This window comes from Aquarana catesbeiana, linkage group LG03, assembly GCF_042186555.1.
Source record: "Aquarana catesbeiana isolate 2022-GZ linkage group LG03, ASM4218655v1, whole genome shotgun sequence".
Taxonomy (NCBI): domain Eukaryota; kingdom Metazoa; phylum Chordata; class Amphibia; order Anura; family Ranidae; genus Aquarana; species Aquarana catesbeiana.
This window is the reverse complement of record NC_133326.1, coordinates 336,646,402-336,670,038: the sequence shown is the minus strand read 5'-3', so window position 1 is coordinate 336,670,038 and position 23,637 is coordinate 336,646,402.

Genomic DNA, 23,637 nt, shown 5'->3' with positions numbered 1-23,637 from the left:
TAGTGGTGTTAGATGCACATTTTTTTTTTTTTTTACCACATGCATATAGACCCAATTTTCACTCTATACACCATTTACATTATACCGCAACCACCAGTTCACATAGTTTGCCCATACTTGCGTCTATCCGTATGATAATTTATACGTTTGAACGTCAAATTCCAGCACTCATCTCATTCTTGTGATTTTGGAAAACAACAAATATGTTTTTTCGAAAACCTTGAAAAGAATTTTTTATCATTCATATATGTTGACATTTGTCAACATGAACACATTTCATTTATATATTCATGTCTTCATTAGTGATTCCACTATAGGATGCACATCCAATCACATCTATGCCAAAAAAATCCCACACAGACTAACGACCAGCTGTTTAGAATCAGATAATCAATATGTAGTCATGTGGTAGACAAATTATGTGTATATAAGTCGTGATCACTTTTGTACAAACCAGCTATGAGTAAGCGCTCTATGGGAGCGTGAAACGCGTTAGCGGTTATGCTGCATTATCCCAACAAAGCCATGTACGGATTTTAATCATGTTATTACTTTTTCAATAAAGAGGATTTTATTTTTCACTTTTCCAATCCAGAGTGCGGCTGTCCAGATTTTTCCATCACACACATACCATTGGAATAGCAATTGCCGGCACCTGGGGCTCTCACAATCATCCACACAGCGGAGGACGGGAAGCTTGAACCCGGTCACCTAGAGCGGTGGTAACTATCTTGTTCATAGCAAAGTCAGTCAGTATTTGGTGTAGTCTGGTATGGGCTGGCGGGTCTAGGGGGAGGTCCGGTGCGCCCATTCAGTCTAGAGTGGGAATGAGGGTCATATTAAAGTCCCCCATCCACACTGCCGGTACAGAGGTGCATTGTGCCATAAAGGCAAGGCCCTCCTTAATCACAAGTGAGTTGTATGGGGGGATATAGCAGGCTAGTATCAGAATAGGGGATCCATTAATAGCGGCCTGTATAAATACATATCTGCCCTGCCGGTCCGTCTGGAGCAGTATTAGCTCAAACTGAACCCTTTTAGCAATCAGGACCGATACACCTCTGGAATAAGAAGTGTGAGTGGCGTGATATGCCCAACCAATCCAGGGTTTTTTAAGAGAGGATTGTAAGTGGCCCGTGACATGAGTCTCAACTAGGGTGATGATATCGGCATGTTGGGACTTAAGGAATGTCAGGGCAGCTGTGCGTTTAATCTTATTGCGCAAGCCTCTAACACTCCATGTGAGGAACTTCAGAGAACTCATGGTGGGAAAAGGGTGTATATAATGAACCACAGCTGGACCAGGAGCGGCAGAGCAAATATAGCCACATCAGATAACATAAAACACAATAGTAACCAGTAACGACAGTGCATGTATGATAATAACATAGTACCTTTAGCATAAATAAGCAGTTGCAAACATGGTGGTGTGAGAAAAATAACAACCACAACATTTCCCTCCCTCCCAGTCCAGTGCCACCCAAACTTGGCACAGACATAGTATCCCATAACCAAGTATCAACAGGGGACATCCAACGTATAGGACCCGTTGGAGGCCAGAGTCTTAATTTCAGAGGAGCATAGATACCCATAAGAAAAGGAAAAAAAAAAGGGGGAAAAAAAACAGACAAAAAAACGGGGAATGAAAAAATTCACAAAAACACTAGGGGGGCGACTTCTTCTCTGATAAGTGCATGGGGTGTAGGGGCGACAAAAATGTAGCACCATTACAGCTGTGCAGGGGGGGGGGACTCCGCCTGCCATCAGGGTGGTAGATAAAGTAAAGTAACAGAGTCATGAATAACGATTGATCTGTTGTTCTCTACTGGCACCTCACAGGTAAGGGGAAAGCGGGAAACATGAGTCAATGAGGTCACTTGAGACAGTAGGTACACTGTGAGATCCAGTATAGGGCTGAAAAGGATTTGCAAGTCCATCCCCCAGTTCATGCAAAGGATATGTACGTGCATGGTGCCTACTGAGAGGCTCAGTAGTACAGCAGTAGATTATATTGCTGGCACCGGGGGGAGTAGGGGGGGGGGAAAGGTAAAGTACTCACAGCTTAAAGGCTAAGTGATACATTCAGTCTCGGCGATCCCTCTGGTCAATCCAAGTGGGTGCTAATTCAGGGTCTTCAAAAAAGTGGATTCCGCCATCTCACTCAACACAAAGCTTTGCAGGGTACAGCATAGCGTATTTGAGGTGTAGTACTTGGAGGCGTCGTTTAACATCCTGAAACTTGGATCTTTGTCGTTGTACCTCATTGGAAAAGTCCGGAAAAACGGCCACACTTGTGTTGGTATGGAGGATATTCCCCTTCTCACTGGTCAGGCGGAGGATCTTGTCGCGGTCCCTGAAGTTGAGGAACTTCGCTATCAGGGTATGCGGTGGAGCCCCTGAAAGAGGAGAACGGGCAGGGATTCGATGAGCCCTTTCCACCGCAAACATTACCGAGAATGCATCTCTGCCGAAGGTGGATGTCAGGAGGTTTTCAAGAAAACTTGCCGCGTCGTTGCCCTCAGCAGTCTCAGGAAGGCCGATAAATTGGAGATTACATCTCTGGAGGCAATTCTCCATGTCATCCTGTTTTGCACTGATCTGCTGAAGCTGACGGCGCACCTCGTCAGTAGTATGTTGCAGGGGGTGCAAGATATCTTCCGCTCTACTAATACGGGTCTCTGTCTCTGCCACGCGGTCCCGCAGGGTAGAGAGGTCTTGTCTGATAAGAGACACATCGATTTTGACTTCCTTGATTTTGGTGGCAAGTGTGCTCTGGCATAGGGCAATAGCATCTAGTACTCTGTTTGTGACCGCCGTAGAATGTTCCGTGTCCGGAGAGGGACCGGCACCATCTTTAGCCTGTTAGTCTTCTTCAAGGGAGGTACTTGGCAAGCTTGTCAGTAGTTTCGGAAGCCTTTTTCGGTGGAGACATAGTGCAGAGGTGGTCAGGGGAATCTCGGGATGTACTAATATGGCTGCTGTTTTCAGGGCCGAGTCCTCAGTGATCCCCTCTCTTCGCAGTTTTAGAACGGCACAATAGGGACTATAAATTGCGGTCAGTGGAGTGTGGGAGCTGGTGGTTATAGCAAGGAGAAATCGGAATCAGGGGAATCAGGTAGTCCAGTAGTGCTTGCACAGGCCTACTACGGGTGAAGCAAGATGGCCGCCGGCCCAGGGACCAGGCCCGAAACCGCTTACCGCCCCGCTGGCTATCACTGACGGAAAAGATACTGCACCATCTGTAGAATAAGCTCCGGTGGTCGAGGGAGGCAAAGATCAGTCTCCGGGGAGCCGGGCAGGCCAGGGAATCATGTAAGGCCGTCTCTGGGTGTAGCAAGATGGCTGCCGCTCCAGGGACCAAGCCAGAGCCTCAGACCATCCCACTAGCTGCTACGGGGTGTAGAGATGCTGTGGCAGTGCCCACAGGCAATCCGGTGGCCAAGGCAGGTAAAAAGGAGTCTCTGGGGAGCAAGATGTAGCAAGGAAATGTATAGGAGCCGCTGCTGGGTGCAGCAAGATGGCCACCGCTCCAAGGACTAGGCCGAAGCCACGGTCTGTCCTACAGGCAGTCTTGGATATCAGGTAGGATCATCAGGATTAAAGCAGGATGGTGTTGCAGGAGTATGGGCAAGCGGAGCACTCACTGCACACGTCCTACCCCATTGCTCTCCAGGCCATGCCCCCTCCTGTAAATTTTGAATGAATATCTACGGCACTCTTTACTAATTCCATGGATTATCTTCTATCATGTCTTGCAAAGTGGATTTGTGAACAAGGTATAGACTTTTGAGGAATATAAAAGAAAATAAATATATAAAAATAATAATATAAGAAACAAATAAAGCTTGTATACAATTCATATCTTAAATAACTTTAACAGGTGCTAAATGATCTCACAAATAGAATCTGTTAGGCCCATTTCACACAGGGGACTGGGACAGAGCTTGCTCTGCTCTATGGGCAGCCAGAGATAAACAGACACCCAACTTTCCTTTGATCCACCTAGGTGGTTTTTTTAGCGGAGGTGGGGGGTGTAAACAGACACAAGTCTGTTTACACCCACTGGTCCATAGGGGTGAATGGAGAGTCCAATTTGGTCTGCCTAAAAAAAAGAAAGGCAGACCTGATCGAACCCTTCATGTGAAAGAGCCCTTACAGAGAACACATAGCCTTGAAATGATAAGCATTTGCTTACTTTCTTTTGCTGACAGGATCAGCTTCAGGTTCATGCTGAAACCATGTTCCGGTCTGAATTTTAAATGTTTGCCTTTGACAAATGGCTGAAATAAATTGGGTATTTGGCTGAGCCACCAGCTGTAGCAGGAATTTACTACCACTCCTGAATGTGACAGCCTAATACTCAGGCTAGTTGTTAGGGAACACTGACATTTCAACAACCAGTGACCTATCTCCATCTGGCCAATTCAGCTGTCAACGTGGGATTTAAACTGCATTTCTTTTCTTTATAAATGTCACCTAATCTGTAGTAGGTTGTAGAAAATGAACAGGTGTGCCACTTCACAGGCAGGTTTAGGGTATCCCCCAATACATTACTTAAAGGAAGTTTTCATTTTTAATATTCACTTTAAGCATTGTTAAACTTGTTGCTCCCCACCAAACTGAGGTTTTAAAATATTTTTTTACTTTGGTACATGTCCAGCAGGACAGTTCCCAGCACTCCATGTCCTTGCCTATTAGCCTAAAAATTGCCATTGCTGATTTTTAAGATTCACTTCCCAGTTGATTTCAATGATGTTCAGATTTGGCATCTGAATTGTAGTAAGGCTTGCAGAATGTACCCAAAACCAAACCCAGGTACATTCAGCTCAAAACTGATGCTCACATTTCTCTCTCATCCACGTGTTTATGGACCTTGCTTTGTGCACTGGTCCAAATCATTTGGCGGGGGGGGGGTTATGGTGCGGGGGTGGTTTTTCAGGGGTTGGGCTTGGCCCCTTAGTTCCAGTGAAGGGAACTCTTAAGGCGTCAGCATACCAAGACACCAGGGATTTCATAGAAAGGGAGCAATACAAAGAAAACAGGATGCTATTCATACAAGTACATGGTACAGCAGGCACATATCAGGAATATCTCCCCCTGAATAAGGGTCTCTTTAACCACCTCCCGCGAGTGGGATGGGCGAGTGGCGGCTCTCTCATTCTGGGACATCATATACGGGGGCACACAGCATGCTGATCAGTGGTGCGCTCTGTCCCTGGGCCACAGCGCATCACTGATCTTGGTAAAGAGCCACTGACGAGGCTGTTTGCCCATGTGATCAGCTGTGTCCAATCATAGGTGATCACATGTAAACAAGGAAATGTCAGTTATCAGCATTCCTTTCCTCACAATGACAGCGTGTGAAGAGAGGAGAGCCGATCAGTGGCATTTCCTCACAGGGAAGATATGCACAGATAGTCAGTGCCCTGATTATCAGTGCAGCCCCAACAATACCCAGCAGTGAAGCCAGTCAGTGCCCAGCAGTGATGCTAGTCGGTGCCCATCAGTGATGCCAATCAGTGCTACCTTTCAGTGCTCATTGATGCCTGTTCATGAGTGCTCATCAGTGCCCATCCGCACCACCAAGCAGTTCCCATAAGTACAACTTATCAGTGCCCCTCAGTGCCACCTATCAGTGCTCACCGGTGCTGCATATCAGTGGTGCCTATCAGTGCCCATCCGTGCTGCATATTAGTACCTCCTCATCAGTGCCATGTCATCCTGCCCATCAGTGCCATCCTACCCATCAGTGCAGCCTCATCAGCACCCATCAGTGAAGGAGAACAATGACTTATTTACAAAATTTTATACCATAAACTAAGAAAAACATGTGAAAGAGCTAAAAATTGCAAATAAAAAAGAATATAACAAAAGAGCTATTGAGCAGTGTTATGTTTCTATAAGCTAAAATTAAAGAATTAAAGAAGTGTCCTATTCTGAACAAGCCTTTATTAAGCCACCATTTAAAGGCAAGAATATCTAAGCCCGGGAGGAAATCCGGGTTATGGAATATGTGAGTTAAGGGTCGGAGTGCTGAAATCAATGAGGGATGTTTATGTATGTGGTCGCAGAGGGCCAAGGAGTGGGAAAGTGTGGGGGCTAAAATCGGGGGTCTGAGTGTGGGGGAGCTCCAGAGTAGGTAGTCTATTGTGTAGCGTGGGACCGCTTGATGTTCCATTAACAGCCAGTCTGGTTTGGGACCTCGGGAGTATGCAATGTATATCTGGGCCAATTATGCTGTCTGGTAATACCACCATATGTTAGGAAGCACTAAGCCTCTTTGTGTTTTGAGTCTATAGAGTATATTCTTAGAGCAACGCCTTCCTTTGGACCCCCAGATAAATTTTTAAATTTTGAATTGGAATTGCAGCAACTGTCTTTTCCTAATCAGAAATGGCAAAAGATCAAAAGAGATATGAGAGACGTGGTAGTAATTTGAACTCCTTCAATGCCAACCAGCATTTATGAATGGAGTTCAAATCTTTTACATCAAATTAGACAATAGTGACAGCCATGACTGGACCGTGGAAATATTGCAAACATTGCTTCAATGAACAGGAAAATGTGCTTAAACCATGATGTACGGAACACAAATCCTTTATAGTACAGATAACGAAAAAGGGTAGAAATTTTTCTGTTGGATCACAGTAGTGATTCCAAAGAAGATCAAAAGATGATCTGAAAAAAAAGGAAAATCTCAAAAAAAAAGAAGGATCAAAATCAGGACCAAAAAACGATTAGGTATAAGGTCTGAGGAGAGCAAGCACCTCAGGAGTCCATGGTCAGTTCCCAAGACCATGGAGAGGGACATGACAGCCCGTAAGATCCAACTCACAGGTCTCGTCCCATTCTGAATAACTTGTGGAAGAAACAAATAGGAAACATCCAAACAGGTAAGAGTTTAACAGGCATCAACAAGGATGGTGATCTCAAAACAAAGAAGAAAAGGGTGATCCTGACTCTTGAGCCATAGTCTTAAAGCACACATGTGGGGACAGAGACATCTGTGTAAGGATAAAGTAGTAAGGCAGTCAAATGATGATCCTCAGGTGGGGTCTTTGGATGAAGCAGCTCGTTGGTGGTGAAGGAAGTTTTCTGCGATCTGTGGCGGACTGGGGTCCAGATCTTCCCAGGGGTGGAGAGCGGTCTAGAAGCCGGAGCAGGGATCTGAAGGTCTTCTTCAGGGATAAAAAAGGAGGGAGCAAGCGAGCAAGCATGTGACCAAGCAAGCAAGCCAGCAAGCAAGCAACAGGGGGGTGGGACTTTAAGTGAAGCACCTGGTTTGCAATAAAGTAGATTGGTGGATGGATAAAATGTTTAATAGATCATACACAATAGGTAACATACATATTGCTGATGTCAATTTAAAGAGCAGTTGAACATGGTAATGACACTGGTAACATTTGACATACATGATAAAATAACAGGGTGCACCAATTGCATATAAGGTATACAATAGCTGCAAGGCAGTGCCTGCATGACCTATGGCTTTAATATTTCTGTGTGATTAATAAAATATAAACCATAAAAAGATGACGGCATCTAGTAGCTTGACGCGTTTCGTGGCTACGCGCCACTCGTCAGGAGTGTGTGTGCGGTGCATTTGCAATTTAAAGATATAAAAATAGTCTATCATATATCAGCATGATGGTAGACCATCACAGTAGGGTTTGATGGGGAAAGAAGTAAGGATTAACATTAAGAGGGTGAAATCACCCTTTTAATGTTAATCCTCACTTCTTTCCCCGATGTGTCGGAGTGAGTTGGCTAGCTCCGCGGGATCCTCTGTACTACTTGAGACCGGGGATTGCGGCCTACACAGGTAACGATCCATGGGGTGAGTAGGCTTGAACGCGGCCTCTGACGAGTGCTTCTGGTAAATGGGTCTCTGATCACCGATCTTACCCATAAAATGCCTGCGGGGTAGCTGGATACTTCCGGGATCGGGTGAGAGGGCTCCCGAAATAATGGGTGCTGGTGTAGCTGAGTGGGAGCTTTGGAAGAGGGAATGGAGGCTGGAGCTCTGGTCTTAAACGTCCACCATCTGACAAGCCGTGCATGCGCCCCCGCGTTACTGCAAGTTTAACACCATATAGTTCTGTGCGTTACTGCAAGTTTAACGCCGTATAGTTCTGTGCATTACTGCAATATTATTGTGTATCCATGGAGTGTGTCTGTATCGTGAATACTCAAATTAAAGTGCACCAAACACCATTTCCCATTGATTAAAGTGCATCCACGTACACATTTACAACCTCCCTGATGGTTTTCCTGAGTGTGGCTCGGGGTTAAATTTCAGTCCCATTAGCGGTAACTCCGAGCCACACTCGGGATTACATTGCAGGATCCTGGGGAGGCGTTACTTACCTTGTCCCCAGGATCCTGCAATGTCCCCCGCTGTGTCTGCGGGCTCTGTCTCCTCCGAAGCCTCTCTGTGCCAGGCTCCGTTCCCTGCGAGCGCCGCGACGCACGGGGGGCGGAGCCTGGCGGCAAATTAAAAAAAATGTACAAACCATAACACATACAGTACTGTTATCTTACAGATTACAGTACTGTATGAAATTATTTCACATCCCTTTTGTCCCAAGTACTTTGGCCCATACCCTGCATGCAGTTTTATGTTATATATATTGTTCTTTCTGCCTGGAAACTGGAGATTGTCCATAACAACCAAAAAGTGTCCCTTTACGTCAAAAGTGGCTTTAGACCAGCTAGAAAATAGTGATAGTAAATTAGAACACTTGCAGAATTGAGCGATAGTGAATTGTGGGGAAATTTATTTTATTATTATTATATTATTATTTTTTTTAATTATTTATATTTATTTATTATATTATAATTTATGTTTTTGTGCTTCAAACTTCATCATATCCGGGATATCTACTAGACTCTTGTTTGGACAGATTTAAGTTGTTATTGTTAAGAATTACAGGCCTACAATATAAAACGCCAAATTTCCATGCAAAATAATTGTACCGCTTTCAGCACCTAAAATCCAAAATAATCATACCGCCAGGGAGGTTAATAAGCACCCCCCCACTCCCCCCCATCATGTCTGGGTGGACAGCAAATAGTGGCAGACTTTCCCATGGCACTGTGAGGGGGCCAGCAGCATATGTGTCCACAGGCAAAGGTGGACAAGGTCAGTCCTCAGGCAGGGCATCATTTCCTCTGTTTAGTGATATCCAGCTACAGCATGCAGAGGAGGTGGTGAACTGGCTTACTAAACCATTCTCATCCTCCTCATCCTCTGTCTCTCAAGCAGAGACTAGTGCACAGTACCCTGCAGCTGCCAGAGTGGCAAAACCTGCCGCCTTGTCCACAGCTATTCCTGCCATAGCCACAGCATCAGGCATGGAGGAGTCAGCGGAGTTATTTGAACAACGCATCAGCCACTTGCTCCTTGATGATGCACAGCCATTACTTGATTTAGATGGTGGTTCTGACTCCAAGGTTAAGAAAGGCAGGAACATGAGCCTACAGAGAGGGGAGAACACTGGTACACAAATTGGTAGTCATGTTCCCCCAGCTGCAATGTATTGCCAAGTTGTCTCCAGTGGTAATGAGGATGGAGGAGATGATGATGATGATGAGGTCACTGACTCGACTTGGGTGCCGGATAGAGCAGAGGAGGAAAGTGAGGATGAGGCACAACCCCAACAAGGCAGCCATCATGGAAGAGTAGAGAGCCGCCACCCTATTCCATCTCATCGTGGAGCTGTTGTCTCCCTGGCCTGCTTCCCACAGCTCAGCTGTCCAGCCCTTTTTTAGTATATGTGCAGCCGATCGCACTGTTGCTATTTGCAAACTTTGTCTCAAGCGCATCAATTGTGGTAAAAAAACCAACCACTTGGGTACCACATGCTTGACAAGGCATTTAACCTCCCACCACTCAGCGCCTAAAAGCTACCCAAAAGGAGCACAAATCTGTCCCTCCCCCTTACTCCCCTCAGTCTGTCCCTGCTGTATCTCATGACCTCTCAGCAGCCTCCACTGACAGGGACGATGGTATAGCGCAGGGTGTCCCAGGTCCTTTCAGCACGTCTGCCAGCAGCACACCACCAGCTGTAGACTATAGCTGGCAACTTTCTCTGCCCCATCTGCTGCAGCGGAAAAAAAAAAACAGTCCCTGTCACCCAAATTCCCAGCATCTAAATGCAAGCTTGTAAAAGCTGCTGGCTCTACAACTTCTTTCCACCTGGTGGATTCTGCCCCCTTCCGTGAATTTGCAGAATGTGCTGTACCACAATGGCAGGTTCCCAGTTGATATTTTTTTTACGTAAGTCCGTTCCATCTATCTACCATCACATGGAAGGCAATATTGTGCCATCGTTGGGCAAGGCAGTCAGCCACAAAGTCCATGTTACTGCTGACACATGATCCAGCAAGGATGGGCAGGGACGATATATTTCATTCACAGCATACTGGGTAACTCTGCACGCAACTCAGGATGCCAGGCAGGGCTTAGTGCTGCAGCTTGTTGTGCCCCCACGTCTCCATACAGCTGGTGATGATGCCAGATTAGTCAGCTCTACCCCCTGCTCCTCCTCCATGCTCTCCTCTGCTGAATTGTCCTATGAACTTCAAGTACCCCCTAAGCGTTCAAAGGGCTATTCAATGAGTCAGACTAAAAGGTGCCATGCAGTGATTCAGCTGGTGTGTCTAGGGGACAGGAACCACACCAGAGCAGAGATTCTTGCAGCTCTGCAGGGACAGGCCCAGAGGTGGTTCACGCCATGCCAGCTGGAGCCAGGAATGGTATTGTGTGATAATGGCACAAACCTCCTATCCGCCCTTAGACGGGGAAAGTTGACACATATGCCATGCCTTTCACATGTCCTCAATTTGGTGGTGCAGCATTTCCTAAATAGGTACCCAGGGTTGGAATATCTACTAAAGCAGGCCAGAAGAGTGTGTAGTCATTTTAAGCGGTAATACACAGTCAGTGCTCGGTTGACTGAAATTCAGCTGTAATTCCACCTGCCCGTAAACCGCCTGATTTGTGACATGCCCACCAGGTGGAACTCTACTTTGGCAATGCTGCAGCGGCTGCACATGAAGCAGAGGTCTGTCAACGAGTACCTGTGTGAGTATGACATGACAGGCTCAGGCTGACTCTGCTTTTTTTCCCCACGCCAATGACTGCTCATAAAGGATGCATGCACTGTACTGTCACCATTTGAGGAGGCCACAAGGATGGTGAGCTGTGACAATGCATGCATCAGTGACACAAATCCCTGTTTTCCTTCTAGAGCAGACTCTGTGTGGCATTATGTACCAGGCACTTGAGGCAGAGCAGGGGGAGGAAGAGGAGGACTTCCTTTCCTCTCAAGGCCCACTTAATGCAGACACCATTGTTCCTATGCCACAGAACACACAAGAGGAGAGAGAGGAGGAGGAGATTTCTGGCAGTTTCGGAGGCATTGAAGCAGAGGAAGACATACATCAAACAGTAAGAGATGGTTTTCCATCTGCATAACCCTTGGGAGTATTACATGGCTGGGAGGAGGCAGTTCCAGATACTCTAATCCTCAGTCACCCCGAGGAGTCTCTGCCCCCACAAATTTGCGGTGTATGGGCTCCCTCATGCTTCATAGTCTGCGAAAGGACCCAAGAATACGTCCCGTAAAGGAGAAGGATCACTATTGGTTGGCAAATCTCCTTGACCAACATTATAAGGGGAAAGTCTCAGAACTCATCCCGTCCCCACAGAGTGCAGAAGATGAAATCTCTTAAAGAGAAGTTTATCGAATGCTTTTCCTGACTCTGGTAGGTTACAGTGTCATGGAAAATGTAGTTTTGAGGCTTCTGTTGGGCAAGAGAGGAGCATTGGAGAAGTGAGCCGCCTAAATGATGCATTTTTTTAGTCCTTGCCGCCCAGGGTTGTTGGCTTCCACATCCCATCGGCAGCTTCTGCATCACATGCTGGATGATTATCTAGGGGCAAAAACAGAAATGGAGAGCTTTCCAGTTGATGATCCATTGGCTTACTGGGTCATGAGACTAGACCACTGGCCAGAACTTGCCCAGTATGCTATTGAGATGCTGGGCTGCCCTGCATCCAGCATGCTTTTAAAAAAGGCATTCAGTGAGTCTGTCCACAGACTGGGTGCACCGTCTGACTTTTATCAAAATGAATCGGACCTGGATTACCAGCAGCTATGAAGCCCATGATGCTGATGTCGCTGATTAAGTGTTTTTGAGATGTGGAATCTCTGCAGGACTTCTAGGTTGCCTAGTGTTGTGGATGTTAATTTCATCTGGAAGAATTTGTTTGATGTAGGTTTCATGGGCACAATTAACACCCAAAGACCAAGTTTTCCACACCTGTTTGATAGGTGCATATCCTTACAATGTTTGACAGCAAGGCTAATTCTTGCTTTCATCAAGAGTACCTTTATAGGGTTACGGTGTGAAGGCACCACCGACACCCAAAGAACAATTTTTCCACACCTGTTTGACAGGTGCATATCATTACAATTTTTGACAGCAAGTCGATTTCTTGGCTTCATCAAGAGTTCCTCTATAGGGTTTACAGTGTGAAGACGCCACCGCCAAGAACAATTTTTCCGCACCCATTACAAAAGTAGAAATCCAAAGTCTGTGGTTGAGTCACTAAAATTTATTCAAAAAATCTCTAATCTTGTTCCCCGTGCACTACATTGTGGCCTTATCATACAGACTGGCTCCCCAAGCCGTTGCCTACAAAATAAAGAAAACTTGCAGGGAAAATGTAATTTTTGGGCTTTATAAATGCAATTGCTGCAGCAGCTTCTATACACAGAACAGATGTGCCGCTTTACATTTGGACTTATGGGACACCCCAGGCACTATATTGAAAGGAAATTTTCATTTTTATACTTTCACTTTAAGCATCAATAAATCACCGCTCATTTAGAAATGACATTTTTTAAGAACTTTTTTTTCATTTCTACATGTTCACCAGGGCAGTATCCAGACCCCCATAACCATTGTATGCCCAATTACTTGCATATAAGCCTTCAAAATGGGCATTTTTGATTTTTCAAGTTCGGGTCCCATAGACTTCAATGGGGTTCGTTTTTCAGTTCCGAACTTTCCAGATGTTCGCAAAGTTCTGGTGCAAACCTAACAGGGGTTCATTCAGCCCATCCCTAATGTGCATTTGCTTTTGCTGTTGTTGATTTAATTTAGTAAGTCAAGGTCAGTATCTTACTGGCTCTAAAAGGTTGACATTGGGGTTTATTTCCTTAAGGCAAATCCACTGTGCACTACAAGTGTACTTGGAAGTGCAGTTGCTTTAGATCTAAGGGGAAGATCTGAAATGAGGGCATGGGCATCCGCAGAACTTTTTTCAGGGGGGGCATAATTTTATGGACACCCATGCTCGGTCCCGTTTCAACAATGTCATGAAGGGGCGGGGCTTAGTCATTATCACATAAAGCCAAGGCTGGTCCAAGGATTATTGACACCCTAGATTCCACCCCTTTTTCCCTGCCCATGTAAACCCCACCTTTTTAACGAAGCACCCATCAAATGCAGCCTCACCAGTGTCCATCAAATGCAGCCTTTACCAGCGCCTATCAATGCAGCCTCACCAGCACCCATCAAATGCAGCCTCACCAGTGCCCATCAAATGCAGCCTCACCAGTGCCCATTAATGCAGCCTCACCAGCGCCCATCAATGCAGCCTCACCAGCGCCCATCAAATGCAGCCTCACCAGCGCCCATCAAATGCAGCCTCACCAGCGCTCATCAATAAATTTTTGCTGGCTTTCATTCATTTGGGAGTCGGGACACAGTCACAGTCCTCCACCACCGATACGCCTCTGACACTATGAGCGAATGGAGTGGTGGCTGCCTGTTGAGGCTGAGACTTAGTTCCTTTCTGCAGAGAGAAGAGAGTAGGAACACCAGTGGCCGGGCGCCCTTGGTAGCAGGGCACCCTAGGCTGCTGCCTAGTTTGCCTAGTGGTAGCACCGGCCCTGCATAAAGCTCAGGCAGGCAGGCAGGCAAAGGTTTGAGAAACCCCCCTCAGTATAAACACCCCCCTTAATGCAGACCCCCCTCAGTATAAATACCCTTCTCAATGCAGACCCCCCTCTGTATAAACATCCCCCTCAATGCAGACCCCCCTCAGTATAAACACCCCCCTCAATGCAGACCCCCCTCAGTATAGAAACCCTCCCTGGCCATAGAGCCTTTAGCAGTCCAACTAAGGTCTAGTCCATGATTGACCGGTTTGAGGATAGGGGAATTTGAGGAGCGAGTGTCAATCTATGCAGATGACATGTTGCTATATCTGCAGGATCCCGGACCTTCGCTCCTGGAAGCTTTCCGACTGATACAGGAGTTTGGAGACTACTCTGGATTCTGTATAAACTGGAAAAAGTCCTCCCTTTTCCCCATTGATGAGGCGGTGAGAGTCCCACCGGGGTGCCCCATTCGGCTATCCACATCTTTCAGATATTTGGGAATTGAGATTCAGCTACCCATTTCTAAGTTCCTGGAGACCAATTTGTCACCGATTGTGGGAAAGTTTCGGGAGAAGGTTCAAGGGTGGCAGAACTTGCCGATTACCTTGATGGGACGGATAAATCTGTTTAAGATGATTTTCCTACCCAAGTTTCTCTATATCCTCTCAAACTCCCCAGTTTTTGTGACATTGCAGGTCTTTAGACACATTGACTCCATTATTGTAGGTTTTTTTGTGGGGCTCTAAAACTCTAGCGATCTTGAAATTACCAGTTACTTTGGGAGGGATGGCCCTTCCGGATCTGCGCTCCTATTTTTTGGCCTCACAGCTCTCTTTTCTGCATTGGAAGAGGAAGACTACCGCGCTATATTGAATCAAAAAGTACCTAAACAAAATTATGAAACTAAATTGCAAAAAAAACATGAAGTGACAAAAATAATATAAATAGTAAAAGCAGCCACTAAAAGTGAGATACACACACTATACGACAATCAATATAAAGGAGCAGCGCTGTGAGTAATATATGCTTATAAAAACAAGCCAGTGTAAATGGGATAAATAAATACACCCAATTAAAAATAAAAATATATCTTGATTCATAAATTGAAAACATAAAGTGTTTGATGACAGTCCTAATTAATAATTAAAGTCCAAATGGATAAAGTGAAGAGACATAGGCACAAGCCCCAGTCTGAAGGCAGGAATGCAAGTAAAAAATGGATCCTTCACCGCACCACTGTGATAACCAAATAAAAAGCGCGCTTACCAAACGGCAAGCATAGGAGGGCTTGCGACCTTAACCCGGTCAGGGCCTTTCATAGGATGGAGACAACAGCATGCCACTTCATACACCTTGAGATAAGCCTGCTGTCCACCAAGTAACAAACAATCCCTCTAGCATAGGGATGGTATACTCCTAGCTGGGGGTTGTTCGCATATGAGATGCCCCGGAGAGAGAAAGGAGAGCAACATAGCGTAATCCTGATTAAGTATTTATTAAAAGGAATTAAAATCACACTTACAGTGTAGTAGATGCACATAAACATAAAAAGCCGGCCGGCTCGAAGCGAACACCCGTCCTGCAGACGATAGATGCAGCACGTCAGCACGCCCGACGTACGTTTCGTCACACTCTGACGTCGTCTGGGGCCTCTTTTCTGCATTGGCGGCTGTCTCCACAGACACCCAATGCAACTACCTTGTTGGAGGCTGCAATTTCCACCTCACAGGAAACCCTTCAGAACATACTATATAGGAAGAGGATTCCGGGGAGAAAGGTGGGCTCGGTAATGTCGTTACCAGGGAAGGTCTTTCATCTATGTTCTCAAAGGCGAAGGGATGACCCCTTGTGGCTATCTCCTGACAGTCCTATATGGTGCAACTGCTCCTTGGGGGAGTTTATTAAACTCTCTGATGGTCCTGTGACATGGGCGAAATATGGTATTAAATATTTGCACCACATTTGTAGGGATGGCCATCTGTGTACTTTTGCCCAGTTGAGAGAGCAATTTGGAGTGCCTAGGACTTGGCACTTTAGATATGCGCAATTAAGGCATTCAGCATATACCCAGTTTGGTGGGTCTGAGATTCGGGTACAGAATACTGACCTTGAAAGAGTTCTGATTGACCCAGATGCGTCTAAGCGGGTTTCCAGATACTATGGGGCGGTGGGCCCGGGGAAGGTGACCCTAACTTCGAGAGCCAAGGAGAGATGGGAGATGATTGTCCCGGAGTTGTCGGAGGAACTGTGGCAGGAGGTATTGGACACATTCTTGGTGTCTGTTATCTCCTCTACAGATAGAATGATTCATTATCGCTATTTGCACCAACAGTATTATACACCGGCTAGATTGTATCGAATGCATAGGAGGGATTCTGCTATTTGCCATAAATGTGGGAAAGAGGAGGGCACTTTTGTACATATGGTGTGGGAGTGCATAAAGGTGAAACCGCTATGGTCTCAGGTCACTGAATTTATATCAGATAAGTTTGCTTTACAAAATAGTTGCTCTCCCATGAGGTGTTTGCTTGGGATTTTTGACCAAGAAGAGATGAATGCACACACTAAATTGTTCCTACGAATCCTGTACTTTGGAGTAAAAAAGCTCATTGCGAGGAGATGGATACATGAGGAACAATTAACGCTGGGGATGTGGATTAACATAATAAATGCAGATTTGATGATGTACGAAATGACCTATGAAGCTAGAGGGGCTACCAAGAAGTTTAGGAAGGTTTGGTTCAGGTGGACAGACTCTGAGAATACCTTGGATGAGGAAGGGCCCTAGTCAATTTTAAAAATATATGGTGGATGAATGTTGCTTGCTTTACTCCCTTTACTATGGACAGGCCGGGTACTATTGTCTACTGAATGAACAGGAATACTGAAATGTCGACATCCCGGGGGGGGGGGGGGGGGTTCTTTCTTTCTATGCAGTTATGAATTAATACGTTGTAATAAATATCTAAATATGTTTTATAAAAAAAAAATGCACATGTCTATCTCAACATAGGGTAGGATTGGTGGTCGGAATGCCATATTCTTGTTACAGAGATATTTGCACTATGATTGCTATGTGTTTTGGTGATATGTTTTTTGATGTAATATATGTACTAAGCATTGTATGTATACTTCTGCTGTGCACAATAAAAACTTAAAAAAAAAAAAAAACATCCCCCCTCAATGCAGACCCCCCTCGGTATAAACATCTCCTCTCAATACAGACCCCCCCATCAGTATAAACACCCTCCTCAATGCAGACCCCCTCAATGCAGATCCCCCTCAGTATAAACATCCCCCCTCAATGCAGACCCCCCTCAGTATAAACACCCCCCTCAATGCAGACCCCCCTCAGTATAAACACCCCCCTCAATGCAGACCCCCTCAGTATAAACACCCCCTAAATGCAGACCCTCCTCAGTATAAACACCCCCCTCAATGCAGACCCCCCTCAGTATAAACACTCCCCTCAATGCAGACCCCCTCAGTATAAACACCCCCCTAAATGCAGACCCCCCTCAGTATAAACATCCCCCTCAATGCAGACCTCCTCAGTATAAACATCCCCCCTCAATGCAGACCCCCCTCAGTATAAACACCCCCCTCAATGCAGACCCCCCTCAGTATAAACATCCCCCCTTAATGCAGACCCCCCTCAGTATAAACATCCACCTCAATGCAGACCCCCCATCAGTATAAACACCCCCCTCAATGCAGCCCCCCCTCAGTATAAACACCCCCCTCAATGCAGACCCCCCATCAGTATAGACACCCTCTCCCCCTCAGTGCAGACCCCCCCATCAGTATAGACACCCCCTCCCCCTCAGTGCAGACCCCCCATCAGTATAGACATCCCCTCTGCCCTCCCATAGCACCCCCCCATGTCCATCTAGACTGCACATAGTAAAGTGTACAGACCTCAGTTCAGACGGATACACACAGCGGTGTCCCTCGGTCTCCTCCTCCTGTGTGGTTGTGGGAGGAGGAGGAGGCGGTGGCTTCAGGCTTCAGAGATCTGAGAGGAGCAGATTAGTGTAGGGCAGCGGGCAGTGTTAGCGGTGCCTCTACCCACGGGTGTCACCCCTCTGGCGCACCCCCCGTCCCGCACCCCCCTAGCAACATCTCTACTGCCGCAGTGCGGGGGGGTGATCAGGGGGAGAGCTCAGAGCAGCCAGCAGAGAAACAGACAAAGGAAAAAAAGTCAGCGACGGCCGCGGCGGACATTTCAATACACAGTCTGCAAGCATCCAACAACCAGTGGCGTCACTAGGGTTGGTGTCACCAGGTGCGGTATAACATGGTGTCATCCCCCCCAATAATTTTTTTCCCCCTAATAACACTGCATATATTGGCAACAGTAGTGCCGTTAATAACTATCAATCAACTAGCAAATTTGAATAACAAAATTATATGAACATAATAGAATTTAAATTGTTAAAGACTAGATGCATCTGGCAACGTCACTGGCGCATGCACTCTGAAGGTCCAGCATACCGTGCTGGATCTTCAGAGTATTGTGCTGTAAGACCTCTTTCACAATGAGGCACTTTGCAGGCGCTATAACGCCAAAAATAGCGCCTGCAAAGCGCCCTGAAACAGCCGCTTCTCACACTCCAGTGTGAAAACCTGAGGGCTTTCACACTGGAGCGGTGCGCTGGCAGGATGCTGAAAAAAGTCCTGCTAGCAGCATCTTTGTAGCGGTGAAGGAATGGTATGTATACTGCTTCTCCACCGCTCCTGCCCATAAAAATGAATGGGCACTGTGGCTATACCGCCGGAAAAGTGCTGCTGCAGCGGTGCTTTGTGGGTGATTTTAACCCTTTTTCGGCCGCTAGCGGGGGTTAAAAGCTCCCCACTAGCGGCCAAATACCGCAGTGAAATTGACGGTAAATCGCCGCTAAAAATGGTGGCGCTTTACCGTCAACGCACCCACCGCTCCAGTGTGAAAGGGGCCTAACCGAGGGCTCCAACACGATAAGTGACATCATTGCAGCTCTGCCCCCACACTTTTCATTATCTGCTGTCCCCAGGGACAGATCCGATCCAGAGATCCCACTGTATGGTGATCTCTGGATCGGATCTGTCCCCGGGGACAGCAGATAATGGCATCATTGGCATTGATGATTTGATTTGCATTTTGGAACTGACTTGCTGACACGGCGTGTTGCTTGCTGGACCAGATCTGATGGCTGCAGGGAAGATGGCAAGATGCTGCTGTGACCTTCTGCTTGCTGGATGGATCTGATGTGGGTGTGGGTCACTGTCTGTCTACACCTGTGCTGTGGTCTGTAGACACCTCCCCCTTATCAGACTAGCTTAGGGCGGCTCCGCTCAGCTACCTGGTGACTGTGGACACAGCATCCCCCCCATGAGAGCAGCTCGCTCAGGGTGGGCGCGTGTGTCACTCAGCTACTGTGCCTATATCTAATATAATATATCTGTGTTCAGAAGCACCTCCCCCCCCATCATCATCATCAGACCAGCTCAGGGTGGGGGTGGCTCAGTCAGCTAATATAATATAGTGAGTGTTTTCTGTTAGATAAGGGGGGGGGTGTGCTGCTGGACACAGATATATTATATCAGATATAAATAGGCACAGTAGCTGAGTGAGCTGGTCTGGAGGGGAGGGGGGGGGCTGGACTAGCTATATTACACAATATATATATATATTTTAACTATAGCTGTGTCTAGCAGACCACCTTGCACCCCCCCTTCCTTAACATACTTACTTGCACAGCACAAGTCAGCCAGGGCACCAGACAGTGTTAGTCCTCCCACACCAGCTTTTTGGTAGAGTGTCGGTACCATGGCAAACCCCCCCTCCCTCCGTACCTCACCCTCTGGGCTCGGGCCAGCGGAGGATACCAGGACACCCCCCCACCTGTTCCGAATCTGGCAGCAGCTGGAGTCTGGAGAGGAGAGCGGAGGGCAGCTACACAGCGTGCAGCTGCCGCGGCGCCCTGGTGGAGATAGTAGTGCGTGGAGTGACATATTCTCTCACTGCAGTGCAGTGTAAGAGATGAGATGTGACAGGCTGAGGCTCGCTGCCGGCTCAGTGGGATAGGGAGGAGGAAGAAGGAGGACACGCAGCATGCTCACACAGTGACACACCAGGTGCGCCGCTGGAGGTGTGTGTTGTTCCAACCCAGCAGGCTGCGGATTGTGGGGTGAACGGGTCAGCTCAGCTGATTAAAAAGAAAAAAAATACCAGGGCTTGTTGTTGGCAGCAACACCTGATGATTCCAGGGGGGGGCAATTTCCCTGCCTTGCCCCTATTTGCGGACGCCCATGAATGAGGGGAGGCTCTGCTGATTTTATAATCCAATCATGTGCAAGCAAAAATGCTGTTTTTTATTTTCCTTGCATGCCCCCCTCGGATTTACAGAGATTGCACTTCCAAGTGCACTTGTAGTGCAAAGTGGATTTGCCTTTAGTAAATAAACCCCCTGTATGTCGATCATAATTTACATAAATTAATATAATGCTATATAACTTTTGTGAAATATTGCTTGTTTTTAACTAACTTGATTTGATTGTGTCCAAAATCTACACCAAGAGCAGACCTTTTGGATACAACCTAAACAACACAAAACAAACACAACTTCTATAACTCCTGCTATCACCAACTTGGAACCCGATCCAGAATCCCAAGGTATCCCTTGTGTAAATGCTGACTTTACAGAAAATGTGGATATAACAGAGGAATTTGGAATCATAAATTTGTCAAATCATAAACTTTCTACACCAGAAACAACAGTCCTCTCCAAAGGCCTCACATTCTGCCCAACCACCAAACTGGATAATTTACAGGTATGGTCAGATATGGAGGAATTCTTTAGGAGACTAAGGCTCAAAGAATATTTTCACAGTAAGGAAAGGAATCCTAGGACAATAGGAGGTGACAAAAAGAAAAAGAACAGCAACTTCACACCTCCACAAGGACGCAACCCCAAACTGGATACCTATATTGACAGTTTCAGGCTGCGAGTCACATCCCTGATATCCACCCAGCAAAAGAAAATATTATACAACCTTTCACCACTGGAGCGAAGAGCTGTACATGATCTGCGCAATAATCAGGCCATAACCATCAAACCAGCAGATAAAGGGGGAGCAGTCGTTGTGATGGATACAGACAAATATATACAAGAGGGCCAGAGGCAGCTGGCAAATACTACTTACTACAAAAAACTGGATTATGATCCAACCCAGGATTTTACTAACCAATTAATAGGTCTCATTGCGACAATACCAAGCCACCTACATTCAGAACTCATCGATGTGATTCTGGATAATCCAGAAATTGGAGACTTCTACATGCTGCCCAAGATTCACAAGCCAGGAAATCCAGGCAGACCCATTATAACAGGTATGAATACACTTACCGAACATATATCATGCCTTGTAGAAAACATGTTAAAACCTTTAGTCATGAACACTGCGAGTTTCCTGCAAGACACCACTGATTTTCTGAACAAACTAAACAATATACAACAATTACCACCAAATACACTTCTACTCACTATGGATGTAGAATCTCTGTACAGTAACATGCCTCACAAGGATGGGTTGGCGACATGTCACAGATTCTTATCATCCTCACCAAACCACAAATACACTGCTGAGGATGTAACACAGCTCATCGAATTCATTCTTACACACAACTACTTTACTTTCAATAATGACATCTATCTCCAGTGTATGGGTACTGCTATGGGAAGCAAAATGGCACCCCAATATGCAAACTTATTTATGGCTGACCTGGAGGACAAATTCCTGAACAGCATACAACAAAAGCCATACAGATATTATCGGTATATTGATGATATCTTCATGATATGGACTGAAGGTGAAGAAAAACTAAACCAATTCTTCTCATTGATCAACACTTTTCACCCATCTATCAAACTAAAAATAGACTATTCGAACACACATGTCAACTTCCTGAACACTACAGTATACAGCAGGGATGACAAGCTTCACACATCGATATACAGAAAACCGACTGACCAATGCAGCTATCTTCACAGTTCCAGTTTTCACCCCCAACACACTAAACGGGCCATCATACACAGCCAGGCCATCAGATACCAGGGAATTTGTTCAGACCCAGAAGACAGAGATAAACATCTCAGAACACTGGCAGACTCCTTCCATAAGAAAGGTTATAAAGACAAAACCATCAACAACAGCATAAGCACAGTCTTGAAAACCCGAAGAGAAAATCTACTCCAATACACAGAGAAAAAAACAAATAACCGAGTACCTCTAGTCACCACTTACAACCCAGCACTTGAAGGGATAAAAAAGATAATCAAAGATTTACAACCCATTATAACAGAGGATGAAACTCTGAAAGGAATATTCCAACAACCCCCATTATTGGCTTTCAGACAACCACCCAACCTCAGACACAAACTAATCAGTAGGAAACTTCACTCTGATTATGAAGTCACAAATAATGGAAGCAACCCCCTGCAACAAAAAACGCTGCAAACTATGCAACCAGATCAATCTATCCAAAAGTGTTACACACACAAATGGGACCTTCAGTATCATGGGATCTTACAACTGTACCTCCAGTAATGTGGTGTACCTCATCCAATGCAAAAGGTGCAGCAAAGGATCTTATGTTGGTGAAACAGGACAGAAGTTGCAAGCGAGGATGAATTTGCACAGACATACCATCAAAGAACATAAAGAAGACAGTTTATGCACACCTGTGGGACATCACTTCTCACAACCAGACCACAATATAGAAGACCTCAATGTTTTAGTTCTTAAAGGGAATTTCAGAACTATCCAGGAAAGGAATACCCAATCACATGCAAGGAACATAAAAAAACTGCATCTTTGCTTGTACACGATTGGATGATGGAAGTCAGCAGAGCCTCTGCTAATTTACTAAGCTCTGGAGCAAATGCTGTTGCAGAGTGCAACTGCACTTTGCAAAGTGGACAGTCTATTTGTCCTTAGCCCCTGAGTGTAACTGACTTTTGCTGGAGGCAAGCATTCACTCATATAGACCATGAGTTTGAACTATGGATATGACTTCCGATCTAGACACAAGGTCAGGAAGTTTCCATTGGCAGACTATGGCTAATCTTGCAGCTATTATTATATGGGTTATAAGGTATCTCACAGGGGGGGTAAATGCCCCAAGCCTATATTCAACAGGGCTAATTTTGGTGTGGGCATGATGCGAAAACTAGTGACTTCAGAGGCTATTTGAAAGGTTTCTGTCCAGAAGTGTGAAATTGTAGTGCATGACCAGAGCATATGAAATAGGGTACCATTGGTCTCACAGTTTCTCCAGCAAAGAGGAGAAATAGAGGGGGTCAAACTTACTTAAAAGATGGGACTTGAGAAGTATGTTTTTTTTTTTTTTCTAATCATATTTACCTCGGTGGATGGAGCATCAGACTGATGCTGCAGCTGTCCCCCGACGTCTCTGCGCTGAGAACCGAGCCACTAAACATCAGCAATCAGTAAAAGCGCTGCCTCGACTGATGGCAGTGACGTCAGCGGAGAGCGGACTTCTAGACCACTCTCCACTGAAAACGAGGAGAAGTCTAGCCTACAAAGCTCAGTCTAATATACCAGTGGAGATTCATTTTGTGGGGAAGTTCCCAGAGGCTATTGTAGTTTGACAGCCATCCCCTTCAGCTATCAAAATACCTGA